Here is a 12,393-nt window from a genome sequence, read left to right on the forward strand (position 1 = left end):
CGACACCGCCTTCTTCTCCTGCTTGCAGTAGGATTTCTACCACGTCAACGCGTGCCCTGAAAGCTTCAAAGTCGCGAACACAATCTTCTCTTTTGACGAATAGCCATAAAGAGTAAAATACGTCTCCATCCGCTCGATCCAGTCATCAAGCCTCTCGACGTCAACACTCCCATCATAAATAGGAATCTCCACTCTGAAATCAATCTTCAGATTCTGGTAAGAATCCTTACCCCCTTGATGCGGTGCAGTCTTGACGGTCTCGTCCTCCTCGTCGGAGCCTGAAAGCTCGCTCTCTCCACCGGACTCTATAGGTTTCTTCTTAGACCTAGAAGAAGATTCCCCCTTTTCGTTCCCTCCTTGGATGAGACCGACGAGTTTTGTGAGCGTCGACCCTATCGTCTCGATCTGCTTCTCTAATGCATCAATCCTCGCTGAATTATCTCCTTCAGCCATCTTCTCCTTCCTTAAATCCTGGACTCCTTCCAATAAAATAAGGATCTCGCCAAGCTTCTTGTATGAGGAACGAGTAAGGACCATACACAGGATGCCCTCTCTCTCTAAAACCCTAATACAATTATTAGAATTTCTCTTGATCACTTCTCTCTGAGATCTGATTGTTTAGAACCCTAAAACAATCCTATTTATAGATGTGCAAACGTGGATGACAATCTTGTAAATAAACAAGCCCAAAAGAATCAGAAATCCCTATCAAAATAAAATCCAAAACGAAATAGGAAACCCAAAAATCACGATCCGGTCGACCGCCAGGCTTGGTCCGGTCGACCGGCCAGAGAGTTTTCTCAAACCCTGCATTGTGCAGGTTTTTCCGGTCGACCAACATGTGTGCTGCGGTCGACCGGCCAGAGATCTGCCAGTTACCCTATTTTTTTACACGTTTCGTTTCTGCTGACTTCTTCCACCGCCTTCTTTGGCTCTATCCATGCTCCTATTCCCAAGATATGAGAATCTCCTATCCTCAAGCTCCCATGAGGATCGCTAAGCTCCTGAAGAGAAGATACACCCGTATCAATGGTGCCGCGGCTATTATAGGGGGGTGCTGCGGTGGTTACAAGGTAGTTATACGATGATTATTTGAAGCCCACGTGGCGGCATATCAGAAATAGAACGTGTGCTGACGTGGACAAGCAGTTAAACCACGAAAAAGGTGGTTAAATGTCGTGGGAGAACAGTTTTAGGCACGAAGAAACGTGGGTGTAACTGCCCCTTTAGCCGCGGCAGCCCACACTGCCGCGCCAATAGCCGCGACAGTGTTGACTGACGCGGCCAAAGAACATTTGTTTGGTCAGTTATCTCGCCCCCATTTCCACTGTTATGCACTGCTACCCCTATAAATACCTCCCTAGATACGAAATAAAGGACAGAGAGGAGATTGGAGCATAGAGCCTTGAGTTTTTGGTGAATTGGAGCAAGAGAGAGAGTCTTCCTTCTTCACAAACATCCTCAAGAAGCTTTTGGCGATTCCTAAAGATCTAAGCTCTGACTTGATCTTTAGAAGAGTGAACATCTTACATCGATAAGATATTCGCTTTAAATTCTTACTTCGATAAACGAAGGAAGAATTCCCAAAACCTTCACGATTCAATCAGAATCTGTGATTTGGTGGTCCACGAGTCAAAGCGCTCCCGACACAGGCAAAGATCCCACGCAAGCAGCGATCCAAACAACAATCCTGCGTTTGTTTCTAAAAAGTTGTAATTTTCCTTTTGTTGTGTAAAAGAAGTCTTATAAAAAGACTATTTCTTTTGAATTTGTTGTAATCGACCGAAGATATAATGAATTCTACAACGAGACCAACTTTTGACGAAAACAAACTGGCGACCACAGTGGGAGGCAACGGTCTCGCTGCCGAGACCGTCGTGTCGCAGCCGATCAAGATACTGGTTGAGTCCATGGTTGAATATGAATTCGACCAAACAAAGTTTGAGGAATATCTGTCATCCTCATCCTCAAAGTCTTCCTCGCCTCACAAATACAGGAAGATTTCATCTTCTAAGAAGGTTTTCAAGTTTTCGACTCCGTCGAACGCTACAGATGAAGACTCTCGCCTGATTGTTGCTGAGAATTTTACTCGCAACACCTCTGCTCACAACGACTCTTATCTAGTTAAAGAGTCATCGAATCAAAGCCCACCGGCACTGACGAAGAGGGCTCGTCAGAGACAACGTCAGCGCCGCGCTCGCCAAATAGCTAAGGCCTTGGAACAAATCGACGGGGTTCGTTATCACGCGGATCTAGAGTCGAGGAGGCATCGAGTGGTTCAGTTGTCTCAACAACCAATCACTCATATCTCTGCTAAACTAACGACGGATGAATGGACTTTTGTCAGGAGGGCTCGCTCGACCCTCAAAGAACGTATACGAAAGCGTCATACAAACGCTGCCAATGCCCGTGCTCTCTTACAACAAAGACGAGAAAGAAAAAAGGAAACGGTGGCCAAAGAACCACCAAAACTCTGCAAAGTTTGGATTCCAAAGTCAGGAGTTGTGCAAAATCAGCATTCGGAGCCCGTTAAGACTCCGCACCCGCAAGGGGGTGGTTCTAAACGTGTGACTCTTGACACAACCTTGGATCGCTCAAAGGCAACAATAATTTGTCCTGAGAATGCCAACAAGGCTTTACACCCCCAGAAGAAGACGTGTTCGTCAAAAGACATCGTTATGCCTGGGAGGTCATACCAACAGATGATAGGATTTTCCGGCAATCATACCGATGAATCGTACTATCAAGCTGTGGGTGCGAATAAATTTTGAAAAAGAATTATTCGAGAAATAAACTCTCATTGTTCCTGTGCGCGACTCATTAAAGCAGCATTGTCGGATTATAACTACGCCAAACGAGAAGTCATCCCGCAAAGAGTCTTAATGTTCCTGAGGCTTTTCACCAAAATGTCAAAGCCCAGGCCGAGACATTTCAGCAAGAAGTTTGCTATTCAAAAGGATGATTTCCCTGAAGTCACCATCAACATGGCTGATAAAGGAAAATCTAAGCGGTGTTCAAATGAGTCAAACCCCAACTTTTCCCCGGGAGGAAAAGTCAATTCAAGAATTGCCCAACGGATGTCTCGACTCCAGTTAGGAGCTATCAGACGTAGAGATTACAAGAGAATGCATGAAGGAATGTCCTCGGAGGATGAACTCTCGGACACTTGTTCTGCGATCGCTTCTGATGATACAATGTCTAGCACGGGACAAACCAAAGAAGTGTTCATGATCACTTCTGATCAGTTTGCTCAAATGCTTCAAGAAGCTCTAGCCAAGCAACGTGAAGAAATTAGAGCTGAGATGAAGACAGAGATGGAGTTAGCTATCCAACAAATGAGAGAATTGCTAACTCAACGGCCTCAACCTCCTGAGTCTAGTCAGCGGGCTGAATCCAGCCGCCACACTCAGAATGTTGTAGATGACAGTGATCCAGAAGTGGATGAAGTCATTATGGCTGATACACCTCCCAATGACAATACCACTGGGGGTGGTTCAACAGATCCTCCCAATAACAATATTGGGGGTGGTTCAATTGCACCTCTTAATAACACTGGGGGTGGCCCAATTATTTCTGCTCAACATCACTCAAAGAGAGATGAAGATGAGGACAAGAAAATGCAAGACCTTGAAAACAAAGTCAATGCTTTGATGTCCGCTCAGGAAGTAAAGAAGACGGGTATTCCGTGTCCCTATCCAAAAGAATGGGATTCAATACCATACCCGACAAAGTTCAATCTGATTAACTTCACACCATTTGATGGGAAGAGCTCGCCTACTCAGCACTTGATTTATTTTAAGTCTCATTTGGGCATGATATCTGGAAATGAGGCTTTAATGGTCCGGTCATTCATTGGCACCCTTCGTGGGCCCGCCTTTGATTGGTACCGACGTCTCAAGCCAGGGACCATCAATTGCTGGGATCATATGGAAAGTTTGTTCCTCAGCAATTTCTTCGATGATGACACCGAAGTGTCAATCGGAACCCTTCTGGATGAGAAGCAAAAAGACGGAGAGTCAGTCGACAATTTTGTCAAGCGCTTCTGTAACAAGGCAATGAATTGCAGAGATCCTATTACAGAGGAGTTCATCCTGCAAACATGCCATAATAATCTCTCCATCGATGTCCTGGAAGCTCTGGGGGTCGTACCATCCAAAACTTGGAAAGATTTAAAAATGCATGGTGAACAAGTTGAACACTTTCTTAAAAGAAAGAAAGCTGAGAGAAGCCGACCGACGACATCTACAATTGCTGGGAACGCGACTCTCGATCCGAAGTTTCAAAAGGAGTATTCTTTTGAAAATGATGAAGCTCCAGCCATATTGAAATACCTCCTCGCCAATGACAAAATCGAGCTACCACCTATTAAAGATCAGGAGGGAGTTAAGAGGATTACGGATCCAAACTACTGTGCATACCACAGAAGGGTTCTTCATCCCACCGATATTTGCTTCGGACTCAAAAACAAAATCCAAGCCTTAATTGACTCCGGCGTCATAACGGCGAAACAAGCCAAGTAAAGACGACTCTAACTCCATTGGGTGCACGAGTATAAACTGTTTCCCCATACTCCATTGGGTGCACGAGTATAAACTGTTTCCCCTCACTCTAAAGAGTATACTAGTATAAACTGCTCCTCAATACTCCAATAGGTATATGAGTCTAAACTGTTTCCCACTCTTGACGGGAAGTTCCTGAAGAATTGTTACATGTAATATTCTTAAGGATAACCCAGTCATGTAACTCAGTATGATGTTAGACCCAGTTTCGTGAAGGAAGCTGGGGGTGGATGGTTCATGTAACGGGAAGTTCTCGGAAGAGTGCTATATGTAATTTTCTTAGGGATAACTCGATCATTACAAACAAAGTGATAAACACTACATCCCCACGGTCATTTCCGAATACTCTTTTGCTGAGATGAGATTCGATCACTTCTTTAGATCAATCTTCCCTCACAAAACTATTTCCGAATACTCTTTTGCTGAGATGAGATTCGATCACTTCTTTAGATCAATCTTCCCTCACAAAACTCTTATTTGGTCAAACCTTTAAACAGTTAGGACCAAAACCAAAATCTCCTCTCGATTCCTTCCATGAACGAGAGGTCCACAAATTGAACGATCAAACCTTTAAACAGTTAGGATCGTCTCAAGTCTCCATTTGGTCAAACCTTCCTACAGTTAGGACTAAAACTAAAATCCCCTCTCGATTCCTTCCATGAACGAGAGGTCCACAAATTGAACGATCAAACCTTTAAACAGTTAGGATCGTCTCAAATTCCCATTTGGTCAAACCTTCCTACAGTTAGGACCACAACCAAAATCCCCTCTCGATTCCTTCAATGAACGAGAGGTCCACAAATTGAACGATCAAACCTTTAAACAGTTAGGATCGCCTCAAAACTCTCACTTGGTCAAACCTTACTACAGTATGGACCACAATTAAGATTCCTTTTCGATTCATTTCACGAACGAGAGGTCTACTTTTGAATTGAATAATCAAACCTTATGACAGTCAGGATTATTCAAACCAGTCCAGATTCTCTAAGTGGAGATCCCACTTTGAGTTTCTTTTGCATCAGGAGATAGAATATAAAATTCCTAATCTCCGATTCTGGGTTTATCTCTACCAACAAACAAGGGACCAGGAGATAGAATATAAAATTCTTTCTCTCTGATTTTTGGGTTGATCTCTACCAACAAAAAAGAGACCAGGAGATAGAATATAAAATTCTTCCTCTCCATCATCGGGTTCACCTCTACCAACAGAAAAGAGACCAGAATACTCTAATAGCAGAATACTCCAATAGGTATACGAGTCTAAACTATTTCCCTAATCTCAACAGGAAGTTTCTGGAGAATATCACTCAGAATATTCTTAAGAATAACCTGAATACTCTAATAGGTACACAAGTTTAAACTGTTCCCCTACCCCCAACAGGAAGTTTCTGGAGAATATCACTTAGAATATTCTTAAGAATAACATGGTAACCTCCCAACGGGTATATGAGGTTAAACTATTTCCCAAACACTCCAATATAGTATATGAGTATAAACTATTTCTCCATTCTTCGACGGCAGTTCTAATTCAAGACTTCGACAACGGCCATGCGATAAACGCAGCACTGGAAGAATTTTAGCTATTCTACAAAGCACTGAATATGCTAAAAGATGAAGAAGTCAAGAATTGAAGCCATTTATAGACCATCTTACGCAACTTCCTCAACAAAGTATTGAAGAAATTATAAGGAAAACTTATCATATCCAAAGTGTCCCAGACTCCTCTCCAAAATGATGAGTCTGAGATACTTTGGAGGGGGTATCTGTAGGTGTCAAAAAATGCTTACAGACATCCAAATACCAATCAAGGCAAAGAGAAGACGATAAACACCATTCTCTTAATCAGAGGGGATAATTCAAAGGAGGTGAGACAACATGGAAGAACAATGTACACACCAACAGGCAGTACATGGCGGCGCGGCTGAGGCACGGCAGTACATGGTGCCGCGGCTAAGGCGCAGCAGCCCATGGTGCCACGGCTAAGGTGCAGCAGCTTATAATGCCAAGGCGCGGCAACTCATGGTGTCGCGGCCATTATAGGGGATGCTACAGCAGTTACAATGCAGTTATCTGATGATTATTGAAGCCCACGTGGCAGCATATTAGAGATAGAACGTGTGCTGACATGGACAGTCAGTTAAACCACGAAAAAGGTGGTTAAAGGTCGTGGGAGAACTGTTTCAAACACGTATGAACGTGGGTGTAACTGCCCCTTTAGCCGCGGCAACCCACACTGCCGCGCCAATAGCCGCGGCAGTGTTGACTGACGCGGCCAAAGAACATTTGTTTGGTCAGTTATCTCGCCCCCATTTTCACTGTTATGCACTGCTACCCCTATAAATACCTCTCTAGACACGAAATAAAGGACAGAGAGGAGATTGGGGCATAGAGCCTTGAGTTTTTAGTGAATTGGAGCAAGAGAGAGAGTCTTCCTTCTTCACAAATATCCTCAAGAAGCTTTTGGCGATTCCTAAAGATCTAAGCTCTGACTTGATCTTTAGAAGAGTGAACATCTTACATCGATAAGATATTCGCTTCAAATTCTTACTTCGATAAACGAAGGAAGAATCATTAAACCCCTCACGGTTCAATCAGAATCTGTGATTTGGTGGTCCACGAGTCAAAGCGCTCCCGGCACAGGCAAAGATCCCACGCAAGCAGCGATCCAAACAACGATCCTGCGTTTGTTTCTAAAAAGTTGTAATTTTCCTTTTGTTGTGTAAAAGAAGTCTTATAAAAAGACTATTTCTTTTGAATTTGTTATAATCGACCGAAGATATAATGAATTCCACAACGAGACCAACTTTCGACGAAAACAAAGGGGATTGCTCTTCATCACATCTGAGGCGAGTAACATCTCGCCCAATCCTTTCCCCAATGTTTTTAATAGTTTACACATGTTTTTCATGAGTTTTATCGAGCCTAAGACTTATTTTCAAGTATAAATCAATGTTCTTATTAGGGTGAATGCTAGAAATCATGTGTTTCAGATTTTAAATCCTCACCAACGAGTTTTTGAAGAAAAACCCAGATCTGGAAATATTTTTAAGGAATAAAAATATGAGTTTTCTTTTTGATTAAATGCCTTTCTTTTTATGTTTAGGGGTTAATTGTTAGATTTAACTTATAAGTATTTGTTTCTCACGCTATATGTGAATTTCTCACTGTATCATAGTCTAGAATTGATAGCTATAGAGATGTAGATCAGTATAATAGAAGGATGGATCGAGTTGGCAAATTTTAACTTGTGATATATGCAGATTTTAGCCCGTAAGTCGACTCACGACTCATCATGAGTCGACTCATCATGAGTCGACTCATCAGGTTGAGTCGACCCATGACTGTCATGAGTCGACTCACGAAGTAATTTTCCTGTTATCTCAAGTTTCTGCTGAGTCGACTCGTGTCGGATCATGAGTCGACCCATGAGACATGAGTTGACCCATAAATGAGCATGAGTCGACTCATCACAGTATTTCCTGTTTCGTTTGTGTTTCTGTTTAATCATCTGCTGTATACCTATATATATATACATATATACAGTGTGTGTATATATATATATATCAGTCCTCGTGTTGGACTATAATCCATTTCAAGTCCTCGTGTTGGACTATAATCCATTGGAGTCCTCGTGTTGGACTATAATCCATTTCAAACATGTTTTAGATTTTTGCTAAACCTTGAGCTCGTTATTCAACCAAGTTGGGTACATGACATATTGTATGAGGCTGGGACATAATAGCTACCTAGGTCGTTCATGATACCTATTGTAGCTTCGTTTTATTTTCATTTTATTTGTAGAGATGGGTATGTTTTCTTTTCTTTATTTGTTTCTTATGACCAACTTCGGGTTTTGTATTTAGGGATCTACAATTTGAGATACAAGGTATATACATGAGGGTTTCCTTATTTGGATTATTTCGCTCGACGTACCTATGCTCGTGTTGTATTTCCCTAAGTACTAAAACCCATTAATGTTTGTGTAAATGATTTATAATATTATGTATTAACTGTATTTTCATATACAACAAGCCTTATCCCTTGGGGTTGGTTGTAATGTTGCTCGCTAGCGCTTTGACGCTCGTTGTCCCTCCCCTTTTCAGGTAACGAGCCAGGAGCCCGGAGAGTCGCAGGTTGATGGCGATGTACTTTAGCTTTAGTCGTCTATTTAGTTATATTTTCTTTTGAGCTCCACTGTAGACTTTTGTGTAGACATGTGAGAGTTTTATTCTAGAAGTTGTAAAGGCTGTGTGCCTTATTTTCTCTTGTCAGACATTTTGTATTTGAGACTTGTTGAGGACTCCAGTTCATTTATTTCAGACATTTACTTGTATTCCAGTATATTAGATGATGAAATATTAATTTGATCTCTATTATTTCATCAGTTGATTCTTGTATAATCTTTTACTTGCTTTGTACTACACCTGTTGTTGATTCCACTAGAGAGATAGAAATTGTGATGGTGAAACATATTATTGCACGGTGTGGTGTATGGCAGGTTTGATATTTCTGGTTTCACCTCGGACTGCAGCCTTGTGTGAACCCAGGGGCGTCACAGTTGGTATCAGAGCTCTAGTTCCAGTATCCTTAGGATCATCCTGTGTCGAGTCGTGGAGCTAGGTTAGAGTTTCTTAGGATTCATGTATAGAGTCCGCTAAGGATTTCCTAGTATGAGTGAGGACGATATATGCGTATATCTCAAAATTTTGAGGGAAAATTTTTTTTTATGACAACTATTTTTGCTTAAAGTGTATGCGTGAATATTATGTAATGTGAAAATCATATTGTGATGAACTATGTATGAATAGAATATACGTCTACTTTGACTCATGAACTTTATTGTTTCTTATGATCAGAGAGATGGCAGGACGTAGGAGACCTCGCACTCGAAGGGCCGCTCAGGCAGAGCCCCAGCAGGCCCCACCTGAGCCGCAACAGGCTCCACCCGAGCAGGAGCAGGCACCACCAGAGCCACAGCAGGCTCCTCAGTATTTGGTGGATATCATGGCTCCTCTTATTGCCAGAATGACAGCCATTGAGGAGTTGGTAACGACTCATATAGCACCACGGACACCACCACCACCGGTAGCTCAGCAACAGGGGATACCAGCCGTCCCGATCAGAGAGAGACCCAGAGGTAGCACCTGCAGCTATTCCACTAGCGGTACCAGATAGAGCCACAGAGCAGGAAGCTTAGCACCGTATGGTAGAGAGGTATCAGAAGATGAGGGCACTAGAGTTCCAGGGGTCACCAGACCCTCTTGCAGCACACAAGTGAAAGGAGGATGTGAGCAATATACTTGACATACTCAGTGTAGATTCGGTTCAGAAGCAGAGGTTGGCATCCTACAGTCTGAAGGGAGATGCCGGGAGATGGTACCGGCTACAGTTTACTCCAGAGCAGAGGATGACCCTCACATGGGAGGATTTCATCTACTTCTTTGATGGGCAGTATATTTCTTCTGTAGCATGGACTGGGAAGGAGCTTGATTTGTCCCGGATGACTCAGGGGGACATGACAGTGGTAGATTATGAGAGCCGGTTTATGGAGTTGCTGCATTTCATGGGTATGTGGCAGACAGGAGAGCGTCAAGCTCAGATGTTCTTAGCAGGGCTACGCCCAAATCTCTGTCGGTACCTCGTCTCGAGGAGGTTCTATTCAGTTAGGGAGGTAGCTGAGGCCGCCACTTCACAGGAGATTGAGACTACTATGTTCCAGAAGGACAAGGAAGGGAAGGCCAAGGCAGGACAGAGCGGGGACAAGGGTAAGAACAAGAGACCTTTGTCAGGGCATCAGCATCAGCAGCATCAGGGCCCTCATAAGAAGGGACCCTAGCAGGATCAGATAGCACATCAGCAGCGCAAGTTCCAGGGATCTTGTTTCAACTGTCACAAAGTCGGGCACAAGGCATCAGAGTGCCGTAGTGCACCAGCAGGAGCTCAGCAGGGTAGGGGTCCGAACTAGCAGCAACAGTGACAGCAGGGCAGAGGTCAGGGTTAGCAGAACAGGCTTGAGGCACCGCCAGTGACGCAGAGGACAAAGGGGCAGGTTCGAGCAGTCCAGGAGGCTCCCCAGGGGCAGATTGTCCTATATTCTCCAGCATTAGCAGTAGAGCAGTCTTCAGCCACAGGCAGAGTATATGCAGTGGTTCCCCGTGATCACGGTACCAGCGGAGCAGTGAGTCGGAGTTCATAGTCGATCTGATAGTTTTGCATATGTCCGAGTTTGATGTCATTCTTGGTATGGATTGGTTGTCGTCCTACCATATTAGTATTGACTGTTTTGCGAAGATAGTCAGATTGCGAACGTCCGATGGGTCCGAGATGATTGTAGCCACTTCTCAGGGCAATCACTTTGCGGAGTCATTTCTGGCGTTCATCGACGAGGTGATGCTGCGGGATCAGAGTTCTGATTTGTTAGAGACTCGAGTTGTCTCGGATTATCAGGGTGTCTTTCAGGACATACCTGGGTTACCTCCTGTGAGAGAGGTTGAGTTTTGTATTGAGTTGTAGCCGGGCACAGCCCCGATATCCCGCGCACCCTATTGCATGGCGCCAGCTGAGATGAGAGAGCTTCAGACCTAGTTGGAAGAGTTGTTAGCTCAGGGTTTTATTCATCGGAGTCATTCTCCGTGGGGCGCGCCAGTCCTCTTCGTGAAGAAAAAGGACGGTAGCATGAGATTATGCATAGATTATCGGGAGTTGAACAAGGTCACTATCCGGAATAGGTACCCACTACCTAGGATTGATGACTTGTTCGACCAGTTGCAGGGTGCGCAGTGTTTCTTGAAGATTGATCTTCGTTCTGGCTATCATCAGTTGCGGGTTCGGGAGATGGATATCCCCAAGACCGCTTTCCTCACGCGCTATGGATCTTTCGAGTTCTTGGTCATGCCATTTGGGTTGACCAATGCACCCGTGGTATTCATGGACTTGATGAACTGGGTTTTTCGTCCATTCTTAGATCAGTTAGTGATTGTTTTCATCGACGACATCCTCATTTATTCGAGATCGGAGGCAGATCATGAGCAGCACCTCCGTTTAGCTTTGCAGACCCTACGGGAGCACCAGTTATATGCCAAGTTCAGCAAGTGCGAGTTTTGGCTTTCAGAAGTCAGATTTCTCGGCCACATCATCAGCAGAGAGGGCATATCAGTAGACCCAGCTAAGGTTACAACAGTACTTGATTGGGAGCCACCAAAGACAGTGACAGAGATTCGTAGCTTTCTGGGATTAGCAGGCTACTACACGAAGTTCATCCAGGACTTCTTGAAGATTTTGACGCCACTTACACGCCTTACGAAGAAGGGTGTACCGTTTATTTGGAGCACAGAATGCCAGAAGGCCTTTGATATCTTGAAGACTAAGTTGACCTCAGCACCCGTTTTGACTATTCCGAGCAACGACAGGACATTCATCGTCTACACAGATGCATCATTAGCAGGATTAGGAGGCGTCCTTATGCAGACTCAGAGAGTAGTAGCTTATATCTCATGGCAGTTAAGAGTGCATGAGCAGAACTATCCCACTCATGACTTGGAGCCAGCAGCAGTGGTATTTGCACTGAAGTTATGGAGGCACTACTTGTATGGAGTGCAGTTCGAGCTGTTCACAGACCACCAGAGTCTGAAATATCTGTTCTCTCAGAAGGAACTCAACCAGAGGTAGCGGAGGTGGATTGAGTTTATCAAGGACTACGAGTTCACGATTCAGTACCACCCGGGGAAGGCGAACATCGTAGCAGATGCTTTGAGTAGGAAGCGTCGACATCAGATTGCAGCTTTGAGGTGCTCATTGCACCGAGACCTTCTCACTCTTAGCCAGTTTGATTTTA

This window comes from Asparagus officinalis, chromosome 8 (genome assembly GCF_001876935.1).
Source record: "Asparagus officinalis chromosome 8, Aspof.V1, whole genome shotgun sequence".
NCBI classification, from domain to species: Eukaryota; Viridiplantae; Streptophyta; class Magnoliopsida; order Asparagales; family Asparagaceae; genus Asparagus; species Asparagus officinalis.